We start from the raw sequence: 19,641 nt of genomic DNA on the forward strand, positions 1-19,641 counted from the left end.
TATTCATTCAAGTCCATGGATGAGTTCTTGAATATGGTCCAGTCCACTGATTCAAAGCAATCCTGCAGACGCTCCTCCGCCTCTCTCCACCATACTTGCGCCATCTTTACTACTGGTGTGGCAGTCCTCAGTCTTTGTTTGTATGCTGGGAGAAGTACAGCCAGGTGAACAAATATCCCAAAGTGCAGTCAAGGGATGGCTCAGTAGGCGTTCTTCATGGTGGTGTAGCAGTGGTCAAGTGTGTTGGCTCCCCTGATTTCGCTTGTGACGAGTTGGTGATTGTTTGTCAGAGACTTCTTCAGGTTAGCCTGATTGAAGTCCACTACAATGATCAGGAAGGCATCAGGATGTGCTGTATCAGGGCTATTAATCAAAGGGTTCAGTTCCTCCAATGCCAGCCTGACGTTAGCCCAGGGTGGAATGTACACTGCAATCATGTTGATGGCGGTGAACTCCTTTGGCAGGAAGAATGGACGGCACTTGATCGCCAGATGTTCCAAATCAGGGGAGCATGACTGGGACATAACGGTCATGTTTGTGCACTATGATGAATTGATGACACAAATACCGCCTCCTGTTTTTTCCTGATGCTGCTGCCAGTCAGTACAGTGGAGGGTGTAGCCCATTGGGTTGTAGGTCCGTGTCTGGAACGTCTGCATTTAACCATGTTTCTGTAAAACACATTATACAGCACTCCCTAATATCTCTTTGTTATTGAAGTCTGATTTGGGAGTTCATCGGGTTTGTTCTCCAAGGATTACCAGGAAGATGATAAGGAGCAGAAGCCTCAGGGCCTGGTGTCTCATCTTAACCTGTAGCCCTCCTCTGCGTTCATGTTGTCGGGTCTTCTTTACATGACCCGTGGGTCTGCTGCTTGTAATTCCTGTGGTGTTTAAATAGTCTGTTCAATGAAAACTAAAAAATATTTTAAATTTTTTAATGCAAAGAAAAACTTATACTGGAAATCTAAAACAGAAAATACTGGAGATACTCAAGAAAACAGGCAGAATTAACCATTCAAGTTCTTTTTAATTTTTTTTTAGGAAATTACTTTCCCCAGGCAAGTACTGACCATTATTGTTTTCATATTTTGAGCCAGGATATCAGCAGGGTTAAACCTAGAAGAGATAGAAATTGGAAAATCGTGGCTTAACCAGCGAGTTTACAATAATCTCTGGTATGGAAGACATATGTGGTAATATATTTCACTTCTGGCATCTCTGCCCAATGCCTCCCTGCTGGGTGGAAAGTTTAAAAAAAATAATTTGGTTTTAATAATGAAATGCTAAGCATCAAGAATTAGTATTTTAAATGGGCCGCAGTAATGACCACATTGAAAAATGTTTGGCTTCATCTGCAGTTACAGCATGCTCCAATCAAACAGTGAATGCATGCAAGTCACACAATTTGCCTTGAACCTTATAAAAAGAAATTAAATATATTGCTTATTAAACAAATCTTCTGGCCTAGAAATCATGTAGTGCTGTACAATTATACTTTTAATGCTTACAAATGTAAATTCTGGACCACAGAAAAGGCACAAAAGTGATGATTCTCTGAGTGGGAGGCCAAGAGGTTGACCTTACCCAATGCAAAGATTGAAGGTAATTAAATGGCATTCCACTAGACATCTTTAGCTATCGTTGCGATGTGCTTTCTAAATGTGGGATGGTGTCCGCATTATTAAATGTTAAAGGTCCCCAGGCGGAACTTGCGAAGGAGGCAAATCAATTCCATTGACAAAAATAGTAATGATGAAGTCATTGCGGTTGGGAGTACCCAAAACACATGAACAATGTCAAGTGAAGGAGGTAATCTGGAAGCCGCAGTCTGGATTGCTGTCCATACTGCTCACACCGGAACACAAGCAGAGATCTGCCACGCAAGAGCTCTTTCAAGTTTCACCACGCCTGCAAAATCACCCCAGGTGGTTGTGCAGCTGCTGCCTTCCACACTAATTCTAACTCACAGATGCCAAATATGTTCTCATTTGTCAGCTCTTCACTCTTAGAAAATGCTTCACTTATTTATACTGTAGTTATATGATCATGTTGTAATGTGTGCTATCTTACAGAGAAATCAGAAAATAACCAATGGATACACTACAACAAATAATTAAAATTATTGAAAAAAAAATCTTAGCGACAGTGGAGTTAGTCAAATTTAATAATGAGTAATATTCGGAGAGCAAACAACTCAAACATTTTCAGATCAGAAGAAAATTATATTTTATTAGTTATGAGGTGCAGACAATTTGAGAGTTGAGTTTAAATACATTCTTCTATCCTGATCCAATTTAGAACCAAGCACTAGTTAGTTGGCAGGTTTCACAATTTGGTTTAATTTCTTTCCACCTGGATAAAAAGTTTTAACACTGAGTATATAACCTAAAATGTAATTGGTCTTTCATGCAATTTGACAGGCATCCATAACATGGACCCAGAGCCATCTAGCTTTTAACTGAACTTGCCATTGCCACATTGTCAGCACCAACACTATTCCAGATCATTCAACTTTCCATGATTCAACCTGTAATTAATTCTTTATCTCTTGCAAATCAATTGAAATCAGCAGCAATAAATTACTAACACAACTCAGTTTGCTGTTCAGAGTCTGACATGCCACCTCCCCAAAGAATGAAACATGTTTGGATTCACGATTATTACGGACAGAGAAATGAATCTCAATAATGCTGTCACTAGAATACCACACTATAATCACATAATGTCTAAACCCTTACATGCAAAGAGCATGATAGAAATCATTCTTTCATCATCTCTACCCGAACGATCAATTGATGTCTTCTTTCTCTCACTCCCCCATCCTCAGTTTCTCGTCCTCTGGTTCTTTTTCTCTCTCCTTACATACTCCATTTTTCACTGTTGTATCCAATCCCTCTTTATAGCTTTTTCCATTTTTAAGGGGTGGGGTAGACTTGTTTCTCTCTTTTGTGTATTCCCTTTCTCACAGTTCATTCCAGCCTCACTTTTTAAATCTTTCATCTGCTTCAATCTGAATTGCTCTCCCTCACATGCACATCTCTCCCTCTCTTGTTCTTAACTTCTATATTGCTTTCTTCTGCGTCTGCAAAAAGGTGCACCACTTCTTGAATTTCTGATTTATCCTGTCTCTGTCCTTATCTAAGTAAGTGTCCGTATGGGTTTCTGAGCATTCCCTCATTTTTCCGTCTTGTACCTTTCTGAACGACCCCCCCACCCCCCCAATTGTCTACGTGCTGCTTCTTTCCATTCCCGCACTCCCTTAAGTAATTCTCCACACTGTTCTTTCATTTATATTCTCTTCTCAGTTTACTGAGAAGCCTGCTCCCTTAGATTCATTATTAAATAATGGGTGCTTTCCTCGATTACCTAATGAATAAAATGTGACTGCTACAATCGTACAGAACAATTTTGGAAAGTTAAATCAAGCTGGGACATACACAATGAATATCAGGGACCTGGGAAGTGCTGTTGAACAGATAGATTTAAGAGTGCAAGCCTATAAATTCCTTGAAAGTGGTGACAAAGGTAGACAGGACAGGTACTGTGGTGTATGGCACACTTACATTCAACGCATCTCTCAATGAAGGCAAAAGATGAGACGTCAAGGTGAGAGAACAAAAGGTCATTTTGACAACAGTTGGAGGACTGTTGGAGAGAATGGATAGCTGAGATTATTTTCCCCAGGGCAAAGGAAGCCAAAAGATTATATTTTGGAGGTTCTTTAAAAGCATGAAGGGCATTTCTGGTGTAGATGGTCATATTTAGAAGTAGGCCATTTTCAATTTTAAATTTCCGAGATAGAAAATTTTCTATTTTAAATGGGATCGGAGGGGCAAGTTTTTCCACAGAGGTTGCTAGAAGTAGTAGAAACAGATAAACTTGCATTTGAAGGATATATGAATAGGGAAGGCTTAAATGGATATGGCCAGACCAAAGAATATAGGACTAGTTTAGATAGCTGTGTGGACCAATTGGGCAGAAGTGCTCGTTTTCAGCTGTAGAACGGACTCTGCAGCATCACTATGACGTACAGCATTACGTACAATTGTTGCATTTCAACAAAATACAGATGTTACAAAAATGATTGATGAGAATGCAAGCAATTATAGCTTTAAGGTTAGATAAAAGAGTTTATTGCTTTGAAACAGCAGACAATTAAGGTAGGAAATATCCCTAAGCTATGGATCAAAAACTAGGCAAACGTGGGGTCAGAGATCTAAATAGCAAAATAAAATTATGGGGAGGGAGGAGAAAATGCATAATTCAGAGGGTAGACATGAAAGAATGGCAGAGATGGAAACTCAGAACATTTAAAAAGTAGATTGATGTGAATGTGCAGAACTGCTATGCTGGAAGGCAAAATCTATTGCTCAGCAGACACCATTGACTAAGTAGATTCCTTTTAGTCATTAATTTTCAGATTTATCAAAATTAAGCTTTCTTTTCTAAGCAGTCACAACCAAATTAAATTAAAGTGATTATGAAAAATTTCCTGCAAAAGAACCATGAGAGAAATTAGTGAAAAAATAACATTTGACACGCAACTGCATGGAACAAGATGACATTTCAATTAACTACAGTGAGCAAGATATTGGGAACTTATTTTTAAGCTGTCCTTTCTATTCTTGTGTTCAAGAATAGGTTCAATGGGTTGAAAGAGAATCAAGGCTGGACACGTGTTATCAACAAACAGTGGTCTTTATTTACACACAAGAGAATTAACAAAAGGGAACACACACACATCCCCAAAACCTGGAATAATAAACAAATAACTACACATCTGACACAAGTTACTCACTGCTAAACATTCCGTACACCCTATTGGGAATGCAAGTTAAACACACTATGCCCATCCATCCACAGGCACGGCACACTAATGAACAGTGTTACGAGCCCAGAGGACCCAAAACCCAGCAGCAATAGATATTCACCAAGACTTTGGTGCGTGAAAGGTAAATGGTTACCTTTCAGGAAGGTTCTTGTCAGTTTTTAGAGAGATTTGTTGTTCCAATACATCCACAACTGATGTACTTCCATCAGCCACCCCAGTGTCTTGCTGATGAAATTTGCCCTTTCAGGGTTCTCCAGATGATAACTCTTTCTTTCAGGTCACCACAGAGTTCCTTTTTGTTTCTCTTATTCAAAGTGAAACATTAGACAGCCAGTTCTCTCCTCTTGCATGAACCACAAGGGCTTTGACCGGGCCATCTTACAACTGGGTTTTCCATAAGCTTGCCAGCTTGCATCTGTTGCCTTTTGCAAACAACAATCTATTAGTGAAATCTCTTGAGCACTCTTCAAAAGCTCTGGAGATGATACGTCTACCATGGGGCAGAGCTCCAGTATTTTAAATAAGATCTGTTTTAAAGAGTATAGTTAATTGCAACTAACAAGTATGTCAAATGAACCTGGTTTCCAGTATTGACCACAGCACGGAATCTGGGACAGGTCCATTGCAGTCGGCCTTCTGATGCCTGGCAGTCTGGTCTTCAGTGCTGGTCTCAAGGCAGCAGAGAGCAAACAGGCTCCACACACGGCTTTTCAATACAAGGCCCAATCAGTCTTACTCAAACCAATCACACATAAACCTTATCTGTAGGCAGATCTAACAATTGATCAATACCCAGAGGACCAATCACATATCGGCCTCATAACTGGGCAGATGTAATCCTTGATTGGCAGGTGAGGCCACATGACCACCCACGATCCACATTACATTCCACTCCTCAGAAGTTATCACATCATGCCAATCCATTTACAAGCTTGTACCCTGCAGACGTATTTACATTACATACAACCCATACCCATTGATGGCCTGCCAACCTCCTCTCAGCCTCACATGTCAATCAGCTTCACCGTGGAGAACTGTGTTCAAGGGACTGGTACCCGACTCATTTAATTTATTCACCGGCTCTTACGCATAATGTGAGTGATATTCCCCGACTGGCCTGGAATGCAAATGCCCCACCTCTTACCAGCAACAGCACTGGTACCACCTCCATCCATGAGCAAGTTGTCCAAGGCATTCCTGACTCCTCATTATGCCCAAGTGCTACAGCAACCTCATTGGCCAGTGTCTCCACCATAGTGTTCATCATCTGGGCGCACCTTCAGATTTACGAGGCATATGGTGGCACGTATCACAGATAGCAGGCATTGTACCGTTCCATGGGTAACCAAGGGGTCGACCTGATAGCTGCACATCCAGGACATACCATTTAGCCCCCAGGGAGCACTTACCTATGCTGGGGTATGAGCTGCAGAGGATCATGCCTGGATACAGTTTCTGCTCACACTCCTATTGATTGCTCGGACCAATGCCAACTGTATAGTCTTCACAAACATTCCCAAGACCTGCTCACAGCTTGGGGATTCACACTGAGTGTCGGGACTTTGTATTGGCCAGATTGTGCACAGGTGGAAAGACCTGCCCTCTGGCCAACCACGAAATTAGGAAGCTGGAAGTGCTTTGTCACTGATGTGGAGTGAATCATTACCTTCCCAACACAGGAATATCAAAACCCACAGAGCAGGACAGTTTCCTCCAGAGTCTGTTTTCAGCATCAGCAGGGATCAATGTTCATGGCAGTCCTTCAGCAGCATTCACATTGTTGGTTCTTTTGGCATATTCATCAGCCATGCGTCCAACCACCACTTAGGGCTGCCATCATCAGTTACAGCTCCTACAGGTAAATCATCCTGTGAAGGAAACTCACTCTTCAGATTAGTCTGTGTGTGTGTATAGACAATTCATTTCCATTTCTCCCAGTTATGCCACCCATTGCACATTCTCTAGTCCACATGGTACAAATTTTCCCCCCTTCTCGGGCTGTTCCACCTGCCCACTTATCTGTAAGGGTGCGCCACAGACACACACAAATGGATTGTTTTCCCAGTCCGTGCGCTACAAACCTTCCCCCTTCTTAGTGTCCCATTCCCGGCAAGGAGACTCAACGCTCCACCTGACCACAGGCCGCTCCACCTAACCACCTCTCAGTTAGAGCACGCTACGGGACGCACAAAGAACAGGGATGGTTACAAGGTTAAATTGGTTAATAGTACAAAAATCATTGCAATAGCATGGCTCCAGTTGAAACTACTAGAACCTTGCTCGGAATGCCAAAGTGTTCAAGTAGAATCAAGGCTAGACACATGTTATCAACAAACAGTGGTCTTTATTTACACACGGGAATTCACAAAAGGGAACACACACACACACACAGACCAATCCAGAATAATACACAACACATCGGGTGCAAGTAAATTGCTGTTAAACATTCTGAACTCTCAATTGGGAATGCCCATCCACCCACAGGCACAGCACACTGTGAACAGTAAGTTAATTGCAACTAACAAGTATGTCAAATGAACCTGGTTTCCAGCATTAACCACAGCATGGGATGGGACAGGCCCATTGCAGTCGGCCCTCCAATGCCCAGCCATAGGCAGCAGTGAAAAAAAAGACCAATACAGGGCCTGATCACATGACTCACACTTCAGCCTCACCTATGGGCAGATCTAACAACTGATGACACCCAGAGGACCAATCACACATCAGACTCACAGGTGGGCAGATCTAACCCTTGATTGGCAGGTGAGGTCACTTCTGATCTCAGGCTCATTGGAGAGGTTACATGATCATCCACAATACACCATACCTATAATTTCCAAAACTCTATTAAATGTCTGTGTTTTCAAAAATTCATAACAAAGCTAGCTGAGCTCATTATTTCACACACAAAGATCAGTACAAGTGAAGCATAAAAAGGTCTTGACAGGGTTAATTATAAAGGACATCTCCTTTGTAAGAGAAACAAAAACTAGATCACCCTTAATAATCAAGCATCTCCCCGTTATAGTAGGTAAGGTGCAACTTTTTTTTTCCTGGGATGATGAGTTTTTGGAAGCCTCCCTTCCTCCAAGTCTTTGAATATGTTAAAAATATATTCTTGATAAGCAAGGAGTTAAGAATATTTCAATTTGTTCAGTCTCAACTACTGAAGGAACAAGCAGGTTCAAAATTACCTACTCCTGTTCTTAACTGGTATCACATGTTCTCAACAAATCTTTACTGACAAGGCCTCACTAGTGTGCCAAATTGTAATCTACTGGCAGTATCCATGCTTCCTGGTCTTCCACAGCAGCTATTATAATTCAGTTAGATTTTGTCTGGAAAAGGCCAACAATAGATTTTAAGTCTTAAATTGAGAAAATGCCAATTTTAATAGGTTGAGAATTGACTTAACAGATGTGGATTAGAAATACTACTCAAAGTAATTCAGTTTCAGAGTGGTGTAAAGCATTTCAGAAATAATAATGGTTTAGACCAAATGTGTTCCCATTTAAAAAAAAATTAATTCCAAAAACTAAACTTCCATGCATATCAAGGAACACACATGGTTGGGTAAATAAAATTGAAATCTTCAATGTCTACCTTCATTATGGAATGACTAAACTGAGTTTTGTAAGCAATAAAGGTAGGTAGCATGGATAGATTTTGATTTAGATTTATAATTCAAAATGTTAACATGACAGAAAAATATTCCATTGCATGCATACAAGACAAAGATTCTTAGAAAAATATTTGCTTAATGAAAATTAGACACAGGAACGTCAAAATACTGGCCAATCCTTCTTTCTCCCTCAATTTCTTCAGTGCTGCATTATTAAGATACAGTGTTTCACATTACTGTAAAGTTCTACATTGTTTGAGAATTAATACAAGAGCACTATGGAAAGTAACAAGAAAGGCAATCAAATATCTGATATAATTCTAAAGGATTTTTATTCTGGCATCTACCTTCTTTTCCTAGATTCCTGACCAAGGGCTCAGGTCCTTTAGTTTTTATGATTGCTGCTTGACATGGTGAGTTTCTCTAGCATTTGTGTATTCCATTCATTCAAGTACAGGAGTACAAAAATTAGAGAATTTTCACCAACTATTCTGGAAGATTCTAACATTGGAGTTATACTATTTCTAATTCAAAAATAATTAAAGGATTTTTAATATCTGCAGTCATTAGGATTACAAGATGCCCTATTTCATAGGAGAAAAAACATGGTCGATATGTTATATTGACTGGACAGTATATTCAAATTGATGATAAACATCATGTAATATCACTAAAATTGGAAAATGTTATTTGCCAACTCAAGGAATCCCTGGAGATACTGCTATAAGCAGACAAAATTAGCAAAATGTTGCTGCTTTCAAACTGCCAAGATCAGTTGTTACTATTTATAAATACAAATTCGAAATCAGCTTTTAATTTTACACGAGTATTTCAGAGAGTGTTTTGTGCGGACTTACAAGATTCTGGGTTCACGTTCCACTCTAGAGACTTTGGATTTAAAAAAAGATCTAGGCAATACTGATGCAGTTAATGTGTTTTGGATGAGGCATCAGATCAAAGTCTCATCTGCTTAAATAGGTGAAAGTAAAAAATGCACCCCATAGTACTTTTTGAAAGGGACCAGAGTTGGTGTACTGGTCAATGTTTAAACCCTCAACCATGTTAAAATAAAAATAAATCATCAGTTGTTTGACAAACTGTCTGCCAAGTTTGTTAAACCATTGGAGTGACTATCCTTCAAAATCACTTGAATGGCATTCAACCTAATTGAACATTTCAAAGCCCTTGAAATATTATTTCTTTAGCAAAAGAGATAACATCCTTGTATAAAATGGACATTTACACAAAATTTGCAAACTGTAAATATTCAAAATAATTTCATGAAATTTTAAGAATGCACTACTTATAAAAAAACATCACCAATACATGTACAACTATTCTGTGAACTGCAAGCTTTAATGGAAAATTATATTCAAAAGAAAAATGGTACAACCACAAACTAAAACATGGCTAACACCACAAAAATTAGTTATACAGTCCATAGCATTTTTCAACGTAGTCTATGATTACTGGTGGCCTGAGGGTTTGTTTTTGATGGTCCATGGCGACACTGCAAAGACAAACGGTACTGAAATAATAAGCAATTTGCAAAACAGTGGTTATCAACCTTTTTCTTTCCACTCACATACCACTTTAAGTATTCCCTATGTCATAGATGCTCTGTGATTAGTAAGGGATTGCTTAAGGTGGCATGTGGGTGGAAAGAAAAGATTTGAAAACCACTGTTTTAATCGTACCTAATTAACTCGTTATGTGAACAGTTTTATAACTCCAAAGGAAATGGGCCAATGAGAATTTTTTCTCAAGCAAAATATTTCATTAACCATTGGGTCTAGAGCAGTGGTTCTCAACCTTCTCTTCCCACTCACATACCACCTTAAGCAATCCCTTACTAATCACAGAGTACCTATGTCATAGGGAATATTTAAAGTGGTTACGTGAGTGGAAAGAAAAAGGTTGAGATCCACTGATGTAAAACAAGGTTGTAAATTTGATGATAAAGATGAAATTTCTCAAAAATGTTTTCACCATAGCAAACAATCCAACAAAAAAAAAGTGGCATGGGAAGGAAAAATCAAACTTGCAAGTCTGTCTCCCTGCACCCCAACACACGTGGTCTGTGGGTTTGTTATAGGTGGTGGACTAAAAATAAAGGATTATTCAAGGTTGTGGATTAAAAATCAGGTAGAGAACCACTAACCTCGTACAAGCAATGAACACTTTTTAAATGGAAAATGGACAATTGACTACATCAATTATTTTGGTGTGTATTTTGAAAGTTCCAGTTTATCACATTACTACATTTTGGTTAAACATTATGTTTAACGGTTTTGGAAAATTGGCAGGTTGGTTGTGTTTCCCATCAGTTTCTGCAAACATGAAGCTATAATAGTGCAAGTCCTCCAATCCAATACATCGAAAATTCAAAAGGCCACACATTAAAAGGTTCCCACCTACAAGTATCATGAGCTTCCAATTTATTGCAAATACAAAAACATTTTATATTGTATACATTTACAGAGAAAACATAGCATTACATACAAAAGATTTACAAATTGAGTATACAAAAACTTGTTGATCTTAAACAAACATAGGTATAATTCAAATATAAATATCTGGATCCAAGGAATTTAGAATGGAGTTCATGCACTGTAGTAGTATTAATGGAAGTACTTTAGTGTATTCAATTTGGATTTATGAATGGCATTTGAAATTACATGCATAACTTACCCAAGGCACTGAAAACTTTAAACTTGGACAGAATACTGACATTTCCTTTGGGATGTCTGGCACCAGCTGAAGCAGTCAGCCTTGCTCCAGCAGCACAATTAATATTGGGGACCTTCACAAGAATTTAACTCCAATATTTACGTGCTGCTAAGGCATTACTGACATCAGAAAGATGTGTTCGATTTCAAAAGGTAGCGCATGAAAAGGTAAGTTTCAGGATGATATTGTGATTAACTTAATAGATTATGCTCTCATGATCATGTGGCAGCACAATATGGCCTGCATCTCCGTACAACTCACAAACCATTATGTGCTGCTAGATCATCATAGGATTCCCATAAAGCTATGAAAAATAAAATCTTTCTTGTTCTTATAAAAAAAATTGGAAATAGGATCTATTGAAGCACTGAATTGTAATATTAATCGTAATATTACATAATGAACTACTTCATGAAATTCATAAATACTTTTATTTACAAAGACCTATTTATAACATGGGAATACAGAGCTAGCTCTGGATTACAATACATTGAGACAGGAAAGTTTGGTTTGGTATGTGTAATGCTCAAAACAAAATTAAATTATATCACTTATTCAATTACCCTGCAAAATTTGACATGCAATGTGCTAATTTCTTGAAACATAGTTCAACTTAATAAAAAAGAGAATAAACCACCTTAAAAGATTTATCACAATTATCATCAGACTCCTAAACAACAAACTTAAAGATTCATTTGACTCTCATAATACACATTACCCTATCTATTATCGAATATTTATTTTCTGTAAGATATCTTTCTTTTGTATATACATATCTTTTCCTGAGTAGTTTATTGCACCACTGATAATAAAAATTCTGCCTGATCCACAGGAAAAGAATCTCAGGGTTGCAATGTGATGTCATGCATGTATTCTGACAATAAATCTGAACTTTTAAAGTACAACTCACAAAGGACGCATATCAAATATCTTGCCTGAAAATTGGAATAAACAAAGAAAGTCACAAACCATAAAAACTAAATAAGATTTACAGTTTCCCATCAGGATTGTTGTACAGTAGACTGTTGGACCCATCAAACCCCTGCTGACTCTGTGCAAAACAATGGTCAGTCCCATTCCTGAACTTTTTTTTCCTCCTGGATGTTCCTTTCAAGAACATCTCTCCTTTTAAATAGAGTTTACTTTCATTGTTTTTCACAGCAGGAAATTCCTGTTTGGAGCTATTTGCTGCATGAGTTTACCTCACCACCCAAGGTTTTTCTTTCAGTCAGTTTAAATCTGCATGCTTTCAATCTCTTTCAGCTCTGAGAACAACTATAGTTTCCCCAGCCCAAGGATACAGCTTCTGCATCCACCCAACCTCTATACTAACTCTCCTCTGCACATTCTTGATGTTCCTCATATCCTTTCTAAATCATGACAAGAGCTAGAAGCAGCATTCCAGTTGGAAAGTCCACAAGAAAATAATCCTACTGACCCCATGTTTAAGAGCATGATGCATTCTTCCTGAGCAAATAAAGTGTAGGTGTATAGGGATTGGATATCCTGCCCCACTGAATTGGTCTCTGCTTACCTTGACTCAGTTTAGTTTCCACCCCCCCCACCCTCGGTCTAGGTCATTCACATGCCCTCCATCACTTCAACAACTTCCAGTTCCCTGAATTCGATCGCCTCATATTTACTATATATATCCAATTCCTATACGCCCCCATTCCCCTCAAAGCCCTCAGTTTCTTTCTGGTCAAAAGAACCAACCAGTTCCTCTCCACCCTCTTCCAGTTGGCAGAACTTTTCCTCACCCTCTAATTTTTCCTTTCAATTCATCGCATTCTCTCCAGGTTAAAGGGGTAGACATGGATACCCACATGGGTCCCAGCTACGCCTGCCTTTTTGTTGGCTACGTGACCCCTCACTCTTCTGTTACATCAATGACTGCTATGGTGCTCCCTCATGTACCCACGATGAGCCAGTTGACTTCATCCACTTTGCTGCCAACTTCCATCCCGACCTCAAATTCACTTAGTCCATCTCTCGATCTCAGTCTACATCTCAGGAGTCAAACTCTCGACAGACGTTCTATAAACCCACCAACCCCAGCTATACCTCTTCCCACCCTGTCCCTTGTAAGGACTCCATTCCATTTCCTCAATTCCTCAGTCTCTGTTGTATCTGCACCCAAGATGAAAATCTCCATGCCAGATCATCAGATATGTCCTCTTTCTTCAAACAACAAGGCTTTCCCTCTACCACAATCAACTTGGCAGTGACCTGCATATCCTCCATTACCTGCACACCTGCCCTGACCCCCCTCGTCCCCACACACAAGGACAGGATTCCTCTTGTCCTCACTTCACTTCTGCATCCAACACATACCCAACCACCATTTCTGCCACACACTACATGATCTTACCACTAGACACATAGTCCCCTTTCCTCCTTCCACAGGGACCACTCCCTCAGTAACTCCCTTGTCTACTTCTCCCTCCCCACCAATCATCCCCTTGGGACCTACCCTTGTGACCACAGGAAATGCTTCACTTGCGCCCACACCTCCTCCTTCAGCACTACTTGGGGACCCAAACGGTCCTTCCAAGTGAAGCAACATTTCACTTGTAAATCTGCAGGGGTCATTTACTGCATCCTGTGATCCCGCTGTGGTCTCCTCTACAAAAAGACTGGATGCAAACTGGGAGATCACTTTGTTGAACACCTTGGCTCTATCCACCACAATAGTATGGATCTCCCAGTGGCCACCAATTTCAATTCTCCATCCCATTCTCTTGCCGACATGTCTGTCCACGGTCTCATGCACCACCAGATTAAGACCACCCGTAAATTGGAGGAACAACACCTCATCTTCCAACTGGGCACCTCTAACCAGAGGGCATTAATATCAACTTCTCGTTATGCCCCGCCCCCCCCACCTTTCCCTGTCATCTCTCCACTCCCTATCTCCTTTCACACAAACATGATAAATTCTACCTAGTCCCTTATATCCAATTGACACTTTTTGTTGGTCTGGATTCCTCCCCCATTGTTTGATTTCTAAGACTTTCTGATATATCCTACTTCTGCCTTTTCTGATTTTTCCTTGAAGGTCCGAAGGTTCAGGTCCGAAATGGCACCAACATATGTTTGTTCTTATAGATGCTGAAATGACCAGGAGTTCCTCCAGCATTTTGGTGTGTTTACTACAATCATCGTGGCTGCAGCCTAACATGTTTCACTATGAAAGTAAGCTTGCAGGAAACAAAAATTGACTGTACAAGCTGCTGCAGAGAAGTGGAAAAAATATTGAAGGCGAATATGGGTTATTTACAGTCAAAAACAAGGAACAAAGAAATTGTAGGTCCGATCAAGAAATACTTGGAGTGTCTTCACTGAAGAGACCACAAATAACCAGTTTGAAAACCTACCATCCAAAGAAAGGGAGGAACGAGTATTAGTAAGAAATTGATCGAATAGAAGGACAATAAATCCCCAGGACTGAATAGTCAGCACCCCAGAAAGTGGCCTGAGAAATAGTGGATGCATTGGTGGTGATTTTTCTGCACTGTTTTGACTCTGGATCAGTTTCTGTGTACTAGAAGGTAGTAAATGTAACACCAGTATTTTAAAAAAGGGAGAGAAAGCAGGGAATTGTTCAATTGTCATCCAGTTATCATTGATGCAAGATATAAATGCAGATCATTTGGAAAACATTGATGGGATATGCCAAAGTTATCTTGGATTTACAAAAGGAAGACCCCTCAACAACAAAAAAGTGTTCACCATGATTGGCTGGTTCTGCTTCCTATGCTATATCACTTGGCCTTCAATATATAATTTGGCCTTCAATTTTACTAACAAATGTATCCCTCCATCAAATGTCATTTGAAAATATTATAATGGTTGGGGGGGGGGGGAGAACGGGGATTAAATCACTGCAGTACCCAGCTGGAATAATTTTAAACAAGAATCATAGGGTTGTATGTGATATCAAGCTTGAACTCTGACGTCAAATTTGAAATTGAACAATTCTGTAAGCCAAAATGCAGTGTACAATATCCAAGCCAGTGAGCATCAGAAATAGATCAACTTGTCCCAACAGAAATGATGTCTGTTTCCAGGATTTTGCTTTACGTCAAATTTGAAATTGAACAATTCTGTAAGCCAAAATGCAGTGTACAATATCCAAGCCAGTGAGCATCAGAAATAGATCAACTTGTCCCAACAGAAATGATGTCTGTTTCCAGGATTTTGCTTTACTTCTTTCTGTAATGAAATAGTATAAGGAGAAAAAAATCCACTTTCTACTATGAAATGTTTTTCCATTCAAATCAACAGCAGAACCAATGATAAAATATCATACATTAATTTCAAAGTAATACACCATTCAATCTGGACATAAATTGGTTGGTATATTTGGAAAAGCCTCAACCCAATTTTTTGTGGACACAAACTAGGGAGGAATCCTCGAATTAGTACAAAAATGGTAAATTCACCCACAGACCAAATAGAGCTGCCTTCAGAAATGATACAGAGTGCAACGTGATAGGATTATACCTTCGGTTCAGCTGGGGAAATACATACAAGAGTGCAAAAAACCGATCTTTCAATAAAATCATCACAGATCTTTCAGTTTAGTACCTATTTCCTGAACTAACTATATCCATTGATTCTCGAATAACTAATCTGTCTTTAATAATACTGAGCAACTGACCCTCCACATCCCCCTTGGCTAGTAAATTCCAAAGTTTCACTATCACCTGTGTGAAGATCATTCTTATTTCTGTCCTAAAAAGCAAACCAAGTAATTTGAGATGATGACACCTTGACAGAAATACAACATGGTGCGGCGACCAATGTTGTTTGCATTCAGGTGAACCGGCTCAGACTGTAACATGCACGCGGTCAGAGCAGCCTGCACCAAAGATGGCGCTGAGCATCTTCCCCTTTCCCCAAAGGAAAGAGCCTGCATGCACAAAATCTGAATAGCTTCCAGTCAATAACGCAATTTCCTGTTCCCAATGGCAGGAACAGGTTGTGTCTTTAAAAAGCCTCAGTGAACCAAAGTAATAAACCAGTGTGCTTTGGAATGAACCTGTCGATTCCTAGTCTCGTTATTCGCTGTTAGTGCAAACACTACATTGGTGACCTCGACTGTCCAAAAGATATTTTGGACCCAGCATTATGGAGGCAGCAGCAACGAACGTCATTGCATTAAAATTACCTACCTTCTGGACCATCTCTTGGTTCAGCCAGATCAGGCAAATAACATTGGACTCCATCGGTGAGCTCTTTGGATCAGGAAACCCCTGCTCGGGTAGATGACTTCATACATGTCCCATCAGAGGAAGGTAAATATGCAGCGCTGAAATTACCATTCCTCAGTGCTTTTGGACTCTCTAGGCTCAAAAGAGCAGCCAGGCTGATGCTCCAAGACGGCCTGGGGGACAGAACCCCGTCAGCTCTAATGGACGAAATGCTGGCACTGGCAGAGGGACACAGTCCTGTCTCATGTTCGAACAGGCATTTCTCAAACAATTGCCTGAAGACACTTAGTTAATGCTGGAAGACACAGACTTCAGCAATCCCTGGAAGGTAGCCGCCAGAGCAGCCATCGTCTGGAGAACCAAGAGGGAGAATGAAGCTGCCGTCAGCCAGTTAACCAGAATACAGACCCTGCAGCAAGCCAAGCCCAGTGGGTGCCAACAACCCCAAAGGAAGACGGAGGACCAATGGTCTATCACTAGAGATGGGGAACAGAAGCCCGCTGCTGTCAACCACCTGCCCATTTCAGGGAAATGCCACAGCCAGCCACTACTGATGGCTTCTGTCGGCTGGCCACCCAGAAAGCCTGCTGCATGAGTGGGACAAAAAGTATGGACTCTGCTTCTTTGTGGACATGGGGGCAGAAATCAGCTTCATCCCATCCACAGCACTAGAGACAAAGACCAGACAGCGTGGACCCACCTTGAGAGCCACAAGCAACAGCTCCATACGGACCTATGGCAAATGGAAGGTCCAACTACAACTCCGCCCCAATACATTTAAATGAGACTTCACATTGGCTGTGGTGGACAAACTGCTCCTGATGGCAGATTTCCTAAGGGCCCATAGTTTGCTGGTAGATCTAAAGTGCAGGAGGCTGGTCCATACCAAAACCTTCCAAACATTCCCTGTCAGGGAAGCTAGACTACCTGCACTGTGCATGGACCTAGTCACATTGTCCAGCGACGAATACAGCAGCGTCCTGGCTGAATCCCCATCAGTTCTTGCACCGCAATTCACTTCAACCATGCCGAAGTATGGAGTGCGGCACTGCATCACCACCCAAGGGCCACCCCTGCACGCAAGGCCCAGAAGACTACCCCCGGACAAGCTCCGCCTAACAAAAGAGGAGTTCAGGCGCATGGAAGAGCTTGGGATCATCCACAGGTCAGACAACCCCTGGGCCTCACCACTATACATGGTGCCAAAGACAGCTGGAGGCTGGTGGCCATATGGAGACTACAGGTGGCTGAATGAAGCCACCATGTTGGACTGCTACCCCCTATTGCACATCCAAGACTTTGCAGCCAACCTACACGGAGCTCGCATCCTTTCAAAAGTCAACCTGGTAAGTGGCTACTATCAAATCCTGGAGCAACCAGATGACATCAAGAAAACTGCTTTGATCACCCCTTTTGGCCTGTTCAAGTTTCTACAGATGCCTTACAGGCTTAAAGAAAAAGCTGCAGACTTTTCAGCACCTCATGAAGTGGCTGGGATTTGTATTTCCTATTCATATACCTGGTCGACATTCTAATTCCAGCAGGAATTGTAAGGAGCACCTTTGCCAACTGTATACCCAACTCAGCAAATTTGGACTGACCATTAACTCAGCCAAATGCCAGTTCAGGCAGGAGACCATAATTTCCTGGGCCTCAGGATTTAAAAGAACGGCGAAATGCCCCTGCTGAACAAAGTAGAAGTTATCCGGAAGTTCAACAGGCCTACCACAGTCAAAGGGCTGCAGGAATTAGTGCGCATGGTTAACTTCTACTACTGTTTCCTCCCAGCAGCAGCCAGCATCATGCAACCACTGTTTACCCTGATGTCAGGTAAAAAGAAATAAATCACTTAGAACTCAGAGGCTGAAGCAGCTTTCATCCAGAGGCCCTGGCAAACACTGCCAATGTAGTACACCCCAAGACTAAGGTTCCGACTGCCCTCACAGTGGATGCATCACACATGACAATCAGCGGGGTACTGGAAGCCCCTGGCTTTCTTCAGTAAACATTTAAGACCACCCAAGTTGAAATACAGAGCTTTCATTAGCACTCTACCCGGCAATCCAACACTTCAGATATTTTCTGGAAGGCAGACTGTTTACAGCCTTCACCGACCACAAGCCCCTAACCTTTGCATTCACCAAGGTATCACAACCCTGGTCAGCCCAAGAGCAGCAGGGCCTTTCGTACATATCAGTGTTTACGACAGCAATCCAGCACGTCTCTGGTAAAAACATTGTGGCTGACGCTCTATTCAGGCCAACCATCCAAACATCAGCACAGGGGATCAATTACTCGGAACTAGCAGAGCCAGAATGAGGAGACACACAGCTACAAGACAGCAGTCTCAGGACTGCAGCTACAGGATGTACCCTTGGTTCCAAGTGAGTAGACTGCAACACAGCCACCGGCCATCACCATTTCATCATGGCAGCCTGGAGACAGCATGTGTTCCATTCAGTGCATGGTCTAGCATGCACCCCTCAATCCAAACCACAGTCTGCGTGGTATCCAGTTGGTTCATGTGGCAATGGTCAGCCATTGGGCGAGAAAACGCACAGTGTGAGACAGCCAAGGTCGAGAGGGACACCAAAGCCCCCCGCAGTAGTTCCAACGACGCACAACCTACAGATTCTATCACATTCATGTTGATATTGTAGAGTCACTGCTGGTATCATGGGGAGGGTGGTACCTCCTCACCGTGGTGGACCTTTTCACCAGATGACCAGAGGTAGTTCCCCTCACAGACGCTACCACTGAATCCTGCACCAGGGCCCTAGTTGCAACTTGGGTAGCATGATTTGGCATCCCAGACCACATCACATTGGAAAGAGGGGCCCAGTTCACATCAAGCCCATGGGCCGCCGTAGCCAGCTCGTTGGGGACCCAGCTGCATCACACTACAGCAGTGATCCTCAACCTTTATCTTTTCATTCACCACTAAGTAATTCCTTTGCCATAGGTGCTCTGTGATTAGTAAGGGATTGCTTAAGGTGGGATGTGAGTGGGAAGGGAATGTTGAGAATCACTGCTCTAGACCCAATTGTTACTGAAATATTTTGCTTGAGAAAAATTGTCATTAGGCTATTTCCTTTGGAGTTATGTAACCGTGCACATAATAGGTACAATTAAAAGTGTTTTTCAAACTTTTTCTTTCCACCCTCGTCCCACCTTAAGCAAACCCTTACTAATCACAGAGCACCTATGGCATAGGAAATAATTAAAGTGGTATGTGAGTGG

At 41.3% G+C, this 19,641-nt stretch overlaps 1 long non-coding RNA gene across 1 annotated transcript in view; it reads right to left on the reverse strand.

Moving 5' to 3' along the window:
- Nucleotides 1–9,790: 9,790 nt before the first annotated feature.
- Nucleotides 9,791–19,641, reverse strand: part of LOC138738793 (uncharacterized) — a 57,888-nt gene continuing 48,037 nt past the window's right edge. The window contains exon 7 of the long non-coding RNA XR_011341739.1: nucleotides 9,791–15,400. This is a non-coding gene — a long non-coding RNA (uncharacterized lncRNA). The remainder of the gene's footprint in view (nucleotides 15,401–19,641) is intronic.

The sequence above is a fragment of the Narcine bancroftii genome, chromosome 7 (assembly GCF_036971445.1).
Source record: "Narcine bancroftii isolate sNarBan1 chromosome 7, sNarBan1.hap1, whole genome shotgun sequence".
NCBI classification, from domain to species: domain Eukaryota; kingdom Metazoa; phylum Chordata; class Chondrichthyes; order Torpediniformes; family Narcinidae; genus Narcine; species Narcine bancroftii.